Genomic DNA, 10,551 nt, shown 5'->3' with positions numbered 1-10,551 from the left:
AGTGAGCTCAAGGCCAGTCTGAGTTACACAGCAAGACCCTGTCTGAAAAAACAAAAAATAGGCCTGGTGTGGTGTGTCTCACCTTTGTACCTCTTGCTTGTACATCATATGAAAGCCCTAGACCACCAGAGATTGGGGCCTGGTGTTCTGGGAATGATCCCGATCATTGCCCGTCGACATGAATAAATATGCTCCAAATGCTAGGTGTCATCTAGGTGTTTCTGCTCGCTGGAGCAGCATGAGGAAGTGGAAGACAGCACCCTCCAGCCTTAGCTCCTGTTGCTCAGGGAGCCTCAGCCAGTTTTCAGGTGGCCACCAGGCAGCTCAAGAGCATATATACAGGAGAAGGAGCGCAGCCTGAGAGTGGGCTGGGCCGCAGGGTCTTTCAGTCTGTTTCTGAGATCTTCCCTGACCAGCCCTGGCATAGGCCTAGCTAAGGCTCATCTAACACTGCGGGGGCCAGCAGCGGCTTATATGATGAAGGGGGCTAGGGAAGGAGCAGGCCGTGTGGAAAGAAAAAGCATAGAAAATCGGGCAGAAGGATAAACAAACTAAAGCACAAATTGCAACTGTTAAGTGGGTAGTATCACAAAATTCAGGTAACACAGTCATACAAACAGCAGCACCGTGAGTGTGAACGTTTGACTTCCTGACATAGTTCAGAACATCTTTTTCTTCTACCCACACATTTCAGGTTCATATTCCTTGGTCCCCAGGCCGTAACAGTTTTCATCGTTTAATTTTCTAGACAGAGAAAGAGAATTCGTTCTTCTCCTCAGCAAGGCTGACTGCGCTTCAGTTTTGATGTGCTGACGTTTTGATGTTTGGTTAGTTCATCCTCCAGAGTGCTACCCGAGCCCCTGCCTGGCGCCCAGCCGATGCTGTGCTACCTTGTCCGGCCAGCAGGAGACGTGAGGATCCCTGAAGCTTATGCCTTGCCTTCTAAGTCTTCAGCAGAGGGCTCCTTACTTTCTAGGTCTTCTTACCATATTGGGAAAATATCACTTAACAGTAAGTATCAGCATGATAATTTTATGAATATTTCCAAAACAGCCGGGCGTGATGGCGCACGCCTGTAATCCCAGCACTCGGGAGGCTGAGGTAGGAGGATCGTTGCAAGTTCAAGACCAGCCTGGGCTACACAGTGAGCTCAAGGCCAGACTGAACTGCATAGGGAGACCCTGTTTTAAAAAGACAAAAAAAAAATTTTTTTTAAATGGCAAGCACAAGGTCCTGAGTTAAATTCCTTGTACCAAAAAAAAAAAAAAGAAAAACAAATGGAAGAATGTTTCCCACATTGTTAATGTAAATTAGGTTTCAGCAATGGGAATTTGGGACTCTTCTATAATAAAAGACTTTAATATAATAATAATAATAAAAATAAACAAATATTTTTGTTTTTTGAGAAAGGATCTCGCCATGGAGAACAAGCTGTCCTTGAACTTACAATGTAGCCCAGGCTGGCCTTGAACTCTCAGTGCTCTTCCTGCCTCAGCCTCCTGAGTGCTGGGATTATGGGCATCCACTACCATACTTGGCTGACAGTATTGGTTTTTTTTTTAGGCTTCAAATATTTATTGTTGATCTCTTAGCGCTGATCACAGAAAAAGAGTTAAGATTCCTGATTAAGTATATCCCACTGTCCGACCAGTGGTATTTTTTAAGCTTGATAACGGTGATATTGTCTTGACCATGATAAAGAGGGTATCATCCTGTGACCTCTGAGAGGGTAAATGTGCCGCAGCTCATGTGCAGCTCCCTACAGTCCCAGCTTGGTCCTTCCACCGTCTCCTGTTGGAGTTGTACCCGACTTTATTACCAGTCTTCATCCGAATCCACTGAGGAATGGGACGATTCTGCTTTTGCTTCTTGGCCAGGAATCGTTTGATTCTGAAAGTCTTGTGCGACGACATGGTTAGGCTTGGAGGCAAGGGCATGCACTCGGTGGCAGCCTGAAGCGAAGAGAAGTCTTGATTTTTAAAAAACAAATTTCTGTAAGTATTTGATATTTTTGTTAGAATAATTTTTCATTTTGGGGCCGGAGATGTAGCTCTACAGCATAAGTGCTTGCCTGGCAAGCTGGAGGTTTTGAGTTTGATTCCTGGTACTAAAAAAAAATTTTTTTCATTTTGTTTCTTATTAGTACATGTTTAGGATACACAATTAATGCGTGCACCATGGGAGTTGGTTCACATAGGCAGCACATCTTCATTCTTTTTGCTTCTCCTATTTGTCCTTCCTCTCTCCCTCATCTCTAGATCCCCTTTACATCTGCTGAAGACTACCTCCCTGTTTCCATTATCTATCTTTTATTTTTCTCTTTCAGGTTTCTCATATAAGAGAAATTATACAATATTTAACCTTTTGTGTCTGATTTATTTCACTTAACATTGTGGTCTCAAGATGCATCTGTTTTCCTACAAATGACTCAAATTTATCGTTCTTTATGGCTGAGTAGTACTCCAGTGTGTGTATATACATTTTCTTTATCTATTCATCTGCTGATGGGCATAGAGGCTGCCTCCCAGATTTAGCTGCTATGAGTTGTGCTACTGTACACATGGATATGCATGGATCACTGTGGTATGATTGTGGAGAAGGATATTCTTTAGTTCATCTTTCAGTGTATTACCTCAGGCCTGACCAAGCCATATGATTGCCTGCTTCCAGAGGAAGTCTAGCAAAAGCATTGGTGGAAAGGAAATGACTGCAGCACCTGTGTCCCTGTGGAAAGTTGAGGGACAACTGTAGATGCTTTGCTGAGATATGTCCGAAGGAATGATAACGTGGTGGCTAACTAAGTCAAGTCTTATTTCTGTGGTAATTGAGTTGTATTGTCCTTGCTGAACCTGTTGATATCCTCCCATTTGCCCAGCTGCATCCTTTGTTCTTTCTCAATAAAAGGTTACTAAGGATGGTAATCGGGGCTTCAGTCCAAGAGGCTACTAGCCCCCTGATCCCAGAATTTGCCTCTCTTGTTTTTCTTTTTTCTCTTGCTTTTCTGTTCATCCTTGGGTACCTCATTCTCAGGACCTGTTCACCCTGGACAGAAACAGAATGTAGGCCAACATATGATGCCTTGAACTCTTTTAGAAAGATACCTAGAAGGGGAATAGCTAGTTCAAATGGAACTTCTGCTTTTAGTGTTTTGAGGAGCCTCCATCTTGATTTGCAGAGCGGTTGCACCAGTTCACACTCCACCAGCAATAGAGAAGGGCTCCCTTTCACGGCAGCCTCTCTGGCATTTGTTGTTGTGTTGAGTTCTTGATGCTGGCTGTCCTTTCTGGAGCAGGACAGAATGTCAGTGTCATTCTGTTTTGTTTTGTCTTTTTGAGACAGGGTCTTGCTATGCAGTTCGGCTGGTCTTGACTCACTTTGTAGCCCAGGCTGGTTTTGAACTCGCAATGATCCTCCTGCCTCAGCCTCCCAAATTCTGGGATTACAGGCGTGCGCTACCACGCCCAGCTGTCAGTGTCATTCTGGAATGACCGAAGATGCTGAACATATTTTCATATACTTATTGGCCATTTATCTTTCTTCTTGTTTTTTTTTCTTCCGGTACCAGGGATCGAACTCATGACCTTGCGCTTGCCAGGCAGGCGCTTTGCCGCTGAGCTAAATCCCCAGCCCCTATCTTTCTTCTTGTAAGAAGTATCTATTTTAATTGTCTATTTTTATTGGGTCTTTTATTTTTGGTAGTCTAATTTTCTTGAATTCTTCATATGTTTTAGATTTAGACCTCTGTCAGAGGAGTAACTGGCAAAATTTTTTCCTCTACTGTTGTCTCTTCGCTCTGTTGGTGGTTTCCTTTGCTGTTGTCTTGGTTACTTTTCTCTCGTTGCTGAGACAAAATATCTGATGCCCAAAATTAAGGAAGGAAAGGTTTATTTTGCTTACAGTTTGTGGAGGTTTTAGTTTATACTTGGCAGATTACAAGGCAGAGTGGCACATGGCAGAGAGCTACAGCTCCTGACGGTAGAACACAGCAAAAGCCACAAGCACACACCAGGGCGGATCGGCCTCAAGCACCCTTTTTCTCTCCCTTACATATGCAAACTATCCACCCCAGGGTGGGTGTAGCTCTCACACCCATAATCAATCAACTCTAAAAGCCTGCCCCATGACCACATGAAGCTTTTGGGGGACACACAGACACAAACCATAACAGCTGTGTAGAAGCTTTTTAATTTGCTGTGGTCCCATTTGCTGATTCTTGGTTCTATTTCTTGTGTCATTGGGGTTCTGTTCAGAAGTCCTTGCTTATGCCTCTGTCTTCAAAAGTTTTACCTATTTTATCTTCCAGCAGATTCACTGTTTCTGTTTTAACCTTTAGATTTTTGAGCCATTTTTTATTTTACTTTACTACCTAGTGAGATATATGGGTCTCTAGACTAAATCTTCTGCCTGTGAAGAGCCAGTTTTCCCAGAACCTTCTGCTACAGGGTATCTTTCCTCCAGTGTATGTTTTTGCCCCATCTGTCTGAGTGTGCCTGGAGATGTTTTGTTTAGTTTAGTTTAGTTTTGTTTTTTGGTATCAGAAATCGAACTCAGGACCTTGTGCTTGCCAGACAGGCACTTGGGCTGCTGAGCTATATCACTGGCCCTAGAGATGTTTCTATGTCCTCTGTTCTGTTCCTGATCCAAATGTCTATTTTTGTCCAGTTGTAATATAGTTTGAGACCCACGATTGTGTGATGCTTCCTGCTTTGCTCTTATTGCTGAGGATTGCCCTTGCCATTGTGTCTCTTCTAGTTCCATATAAGTTTTAGAATTTTTTTTTTTCTAGCTTTGTGAAGAACACTGATGGTATTTTCATTGAGACTGCATTAAATCACCGGGCGTGGTGGTGCATACCTATAATCGCAGCCCTCAGGAGGCTGAGGCAGGAGGATCATTGCGAGTTCCAGACCAGCCTGGGCTACAAAGTGAGCTCAAGGCCAGTCTGAACTGCATATCCAGACCCTGTCTCAAAAAGACAAAAAAAAAAAAAAAAAGAGAGAGAGAGATTGCATTGTCTATTTATCAGTTTTAATAATATGGCCATTTTGTCAGTATTGGTTCTGTCTGTGCAGGAACAGGGATATCTTTCCATTTTCTGATGTCTTCTTTGATCTCCTTTTTCAGAATACTGTAGTTTTCATTGCCAAGGTCTTTTACTTCCTTGGTTAGATTAATTCCTACCTGTTTAATTTTTTTAGGCTGTTATGAATGGTATTATTTTCTTGATTTCTTTCTCAGTGGGTTCATTGTTAGTATACTGAAATGTTATTGATTTTTGTGTGCTGATTTTGTATCCTGCTATTTTTCTCAATTCATTTATTAGTTCTAAGAGTATTTTGATGGAAATTTTTTGGATCTTCTGTGTAAAGGATCATGTCATTTGTGGATAGGGATAATTTGACCTCTTCCTTTTATTTTTTTCCCTTGCCTGATTTCTCTGGTTAAATTTTAAGTGTCATATTTACCAGGAGTGGTGAGAGTAAACAATCTTTCTTGCTTCTAATTTTAGAAGAAAAGCTTTCCATTTTCCCCTCATTTAATATGATGTTGGCAGGAGGTTTGTAATACATGACCTTTATCAGATTTGGATAAGGTCCTTTCATGCCTACTTTTCAAGATTTTTACCATAAATGAATGTTGGATTTTGTCTAAGGCTTTTTCTATGTCTATTGAGATGATCATGTGACCTTTCTCCTTGCTTATGTGATACAGTATATCAATTGATTTACTTGTACTCAACCATCCAGCTTTCCAGGGATGAAGCCAATTTGGTCCTGACATGTATTTTGAATGATTTATTGTATTCTCTTTGCCGGTATCTCATTGAGGAGTTTTACATTTATATTCATTAGCTTGGTGTGCAGTTTTCTTTTTCTTTTTTTTGTTAAGTCTTTGTGTGCTTTTGTTATCAGGGTAATGCCAGGCAAGTGTTGTACCACTGAGCCACGTCCCCATCTGTTATCAGGGGAATGCTGGCTTTCAGGAATGAATCTGGAGGTCCCTCTTCCATTTCCATTTCATTGACACATTTGAAGAGTACTGGTATTAGATCTTCCCTGATGCTCTTGTAGAATTCAGCAGTGAATCTGTCAGATAGTGAACTGTTTTTAGTTGGTTCAGGGTTTTTTTTAATTCTTCAAATTCTTTGCCTATTATTGGACTGGTATTTCATATCTTTTTGGTTCAGTTTCGGCAATTCATGTGTGTCTAGAAAACTGTCCATTTCTTCTAGATTCTCCAGTTTTTTGGATTACAGATTTTTGAAGTAGTTACTTAACTGGCCTGGATTTTAAAGGTGTCTGTTGTGATTTTACCTTTTTCATTTCTAATTGCATTAATGTGGGTCTTTACTTCTTTTGGTAAGTTTGGTTAAGAGCTTGTCTATTTTGTTTATCCTTATGAAGAAGCAGCTCTTAGATTTTTAAACGCTTTGTGATGTTTTATTAACCTCCTTTTTATTAATTTCTGCTGTGATGTTTAAGATTTCCTTTCTTGTACTAGTTTTAGGTTTGGAATGTTCATGTTTTTCTAGGATCTTAAGATCTATCATTACTTTACTCACCTGGGCTCACTCTGTTTTTGTGATATGTGCACTCACAGCTATAAACTTCCCTCTTAGGACTGCTTCCATTGGATCCCATAGGTTCTGGTATGTTGTACTGGCATTATTGTTTGACTCTAGGAACTCCTTTAATTTCTTTGATTTCTTCCATGATTCATTGATTATTTAAGAGTGCATTATTTAATCTCCCTGTGTTCACATAATTTCTGTGGTTTCTTTTTGTCATTTGGTTTTAGTTTTCTTTTTTTGTTTGTTTTTGTTTTTTGTTTGTTTGTTTTTGTTTGTCTTCCGGTACCAGGAATCGAACTCATAACATTGTGCTTGCCAGGCAGGCACTGTGCCGCTGAGCTAAATCCCCAGCTCCCCGGTTTTAGTTTTCTTGTACTACAATCTGATCATATGTATGGGATTATTATAATGATTTTTTACTTAAGAAAGCTTCATGGGGTACTGTATGGTCTACTTTGGAGAAAGTTTCATGTGCTGCTGAGAAAAATGCACACTGTATTCCGTTGTTGTTGGGTTGAAGACTCTATAGATATCTATTAAGTACATTTCCTTGAAGGTGTGGTTCAGCGCTGATACTTCTTTGCCTTGTTGACCTATCTCCGTGACAGTGAAGTGTTGAGTTTCCCACTGTGGTTATATGTTCTTTTATGTCCGTAGTGTATGTTTTATGAAGTTGATGTGCCGGTATTTGGTAGATATGTACATTTACAATTGTTATCTCTTCCTATTGAATCATTCCCTTTACCAGTATGTAGTGATTTTGTCTCTTTCATTTAGCTTTGGCTTGAAGTCCACTTTGAAAAGTTTTTTGTTTTGTTTTGTTTTGTTTTTGTTGTTTTGAGACAGGGTCTTGCTATGCAGTTCAGGCTGGCTTTGAGCTCACTTTGTAGCCCAGGCTGACCTTGAACTCAAAACAATCCTCCTGCCTCAGCCTACCAAGTGCTGGGATTACAGGTGTGCACCATCATGCCCAGCTAGGTTTTGTTTTTTAATACAATCTGCCAATCTGTTTCTCTTGATTAGGGAGTTGAGGCCATTTACATTGAGCATTATTACTAAAAGGTATTGACTTATTCTTGTCATGTCTTTATTTTTCTGTTGTTGGTTCCTTTATTTTTCCTTCTTGTTTAACTGCTTACCCTGCTTGATATATAATTCATACCATTAGGGCCCTTTGACCCTTTGACTTTATTCTCTGTCTCATATATCCTTGAATTTTTTTGTGGTGTTGGTTTCTTAATGGAAAGTCTTAATTTGTCATGGAAAGTCTTTCTCCATCAATTTTTAAAGATAGTATTGCAAAGTATATTAATCTGGTTTGAAGGTTGTATTCTTTTCATGTTGAAGAACTTCCCTCCACACTCCCCTGGCCTTTAAGGTTTGTGTGCTGTTGGAGCCATTTCCTGCGATCTCTGAGTACATGGTCCCTGACCTCACTCCTGTCTTCTAGTTCTGACATTCTTTCCTGTAGGAGTTAGATCAGAAGAAGAGAAGGAGAAAAGAGAAGTAACAACTGAAAGAAAATGGAGAGATTGATCTCTGTTATTATTTTTACATCTTGAGTAGAAGGCTTTTGGGGAGGGGGTTGAGAAAATATTTGTAAGACCAAGAGAAGGGACCCAGAGGCAGAGTGCAATTTCAGGTTGGGGGCAACTGTATGAAGCTCAGAACCTGGTGACATGCTGGGAATCAGCTTGTGTTTGGACCTTCAGTCCACAGTTTTGGTGAAGGAGGTGACCCTAACCTGCCCATGAAAGTTACTCCTTGGATTACAGTCTAGGCTAATTCTTATTCTGTTTTGTACACACACAGAGACCTGGAGCACCCGTCAGAGTCTTCCTCAGGCAGTGCTGTACCTTGTTGGTTCTGATAGAGAGTATTTTGAATGTGAAAAATGATATATAATTTTGATGGATAGTGACCCTCAAGAATATTTTGAGCCAGGTGTGGTGGTAGAGTCCTAACCACCAGGGAGGCTAATGTGGAAAGATCCAGTCAGGAGTTTGGAGCCCCTCTTGAAAAAAATAAAAATGGAAAGAAAACACAGTCAATTTAGGTCTACCAACATCATGTGATAAAACCAGGGCAGAACAGGCCTTACTTCTGTTTTTGTCTTTTTGAGACAGGGTCTTGCCATGCAGCTTAGACTGGCCCTGAGCTCACTTTGTAGCCCAGGCTGGCCTCGAACTCGCAGCACCATCCCCAGCTAAGCCTCACTTTTTCTAGATAAACAGAGAGGAATCCAGAAAGTGGCCCTAAGGTCACAACAGCAGAGAACAATAGATGTACCTCCTGTCCCTCACCTTCTCTGGGCCTTTTTTTCTTTTACTCTTTCTTTTCTTTTCTCTCTGGTGGTAGTAGGAGTTGAGCCCAGGGTCTTCACACTGAGTTAGATTCCAGTCCTTTTAAATTTCATTTCACTTTTATTTTGAGACAGGGTTTTGCTAAGTTGCCCAGGCTGGGCTAGAATTTATGATCCTTCTGTCTCAGCTTCCCAGAGTACTGGAGTTCCAGGCCTGTGCCCCAATATCTGGCTTCTGCCCTATCTTTGTAGGCCCTGCAGTGTACTGCAGCCCGCCTCCTCGGGGTGCTCTCTCTCACACCTCTTGCAGTGCCTCCTCTGGCCAGGACTGAGTAAACTTGCCAGGCTCTGCTGGCCACGAGGGTGTTCGCAGGTGGTGTTTCTTCTGACATTTGTCATTTCCTTTTTCGTTAAGTGTAAAAGTACATGGGAATCAGAGAATTATCTACTCTGCAAGAAGCCATACTCAAACCTTGCAGAGGGTGTGTGGTTCTTTCTTTGGTCTTAAGAAATCATAGCCAGTGCAGTGGCACTTATTGGTAGTCCCAGCTACCCGGGAGGCTGAGGCAAGAGAATTGCTGGAGTCTTTTTTCAAAGGAAAAACAAAAACAAACAACACCAAAAAGAAGCCATAAATACAAATGCCTGCATTGGTACCTCAGACTGAATTTTTGTGTCCCCCTAAAATTCACATGTGGAAACCCTACCATATCAGGTGGTGGTGCAAGCCTGTAATCCCAGCACTCTGGGAGGCTGAGACCGCAAGAGTACAAGTCAGAGCATAGGCTGGACTAGAACCTATGACCCTTGTGTCTCAGCTTCCCAGAGTGCTAGGATTACAGGCAGTATAGCAATTTTTATTTTTTATTTTTTGGTTTTTCTGAGACAGGGTCCTACTATGTAGTTCAGGCTAGTTTTGAACTCACTGTGTAGCTCATGCTGGCCTCGAACCTGTGCCAAACCTCCTGCTTCAGCCTCTCAAGCACTGGGATCACAGGTGTGCACCACTATGCCCAGCTAGCTTAGCAATTTAGAGAGATCTTGTTCCAAAATTAAAAAAAATTAAAATGAACTGGAAATGTAGCTCAGTACAAAAGCCCTCGATTCAGTCCCCAGTACCAAAAAGACCCCAAAAAACAAAAAGAAGAAAGGAAGGAAGGGAAGGAGGAAAGGAAGAAGGGAGGAAGAAACCCAACCCTCAGTGCAGTGGTGTTGGGGGGGGGTCTGTGAGAGTGGGGTAATTGTCCGGGTGAGAGACCCCAGAGAGCTCGGGAAGATGGCTGCCTACGAACAGGAAGTGGGGCTTCACCAGTCACTGAATCAGCCAGCAGCTTGACTTGGATTTCTAGCCTTCAGAACTGGGAGAAATAAATTTGTGTTATTTATAAGCCACAAAGTATGGCTTGTATTTACTTATAGAACACAAATAGATGGAGGGATGTGGCCAGGTGGGCAACAACATATACTGATAGACTTCAAATGCAGCTATCAACTTACACTTGCCACATCCAGGCCCACTACAGACAGCTCAGACAGCGTGTGTCACACGGGCCAGGGCACTGCTGCGACTTGAGAGTGTGTATCTCTTAGAGGAGTGACCTCTATGGAGCTCCCGTTCATTGTTGTCATGTGCCAACGCCAGACCTGTCACCAGATTTCTTTCCTCCTTTCTTTCTTT

At 41.8% G+C, this 10,551-nt stretch overlaps 1 pseudogene; it reads right to left on the bottom strand.

Annotated features, from left to right (window-relative positions):
* Positions 1 to 1,744: 1,744 nt before the first annotated feature.
* Positions 1,745 to 1,915, bottom strand: LOC106146652 (annotated as a pseudogene).
* Between the last annotated feature and the right edge of the window lie 8,636 nt (positions 1,916 to 10,551).

Source organism: Chinchilla lanigera, unplaced genomic scaffold (assembly GCF_000276665.1).
Source record: "Chinchilla lanigera isolate Chin_1 unplaced genomic scaffold, ChiLan1.0 scaffold00088, whole genome shotgun sequence".
Lineage (NCBI taxonomy): Eukaryota > Metazoa > Chordata > Mammalia > Rodentia > Chinchillidae > Chinchilla > Chinchilla lanigera.
This window is presented reverse-complemented; position numbering and strand designations above follow the sequence as displayed.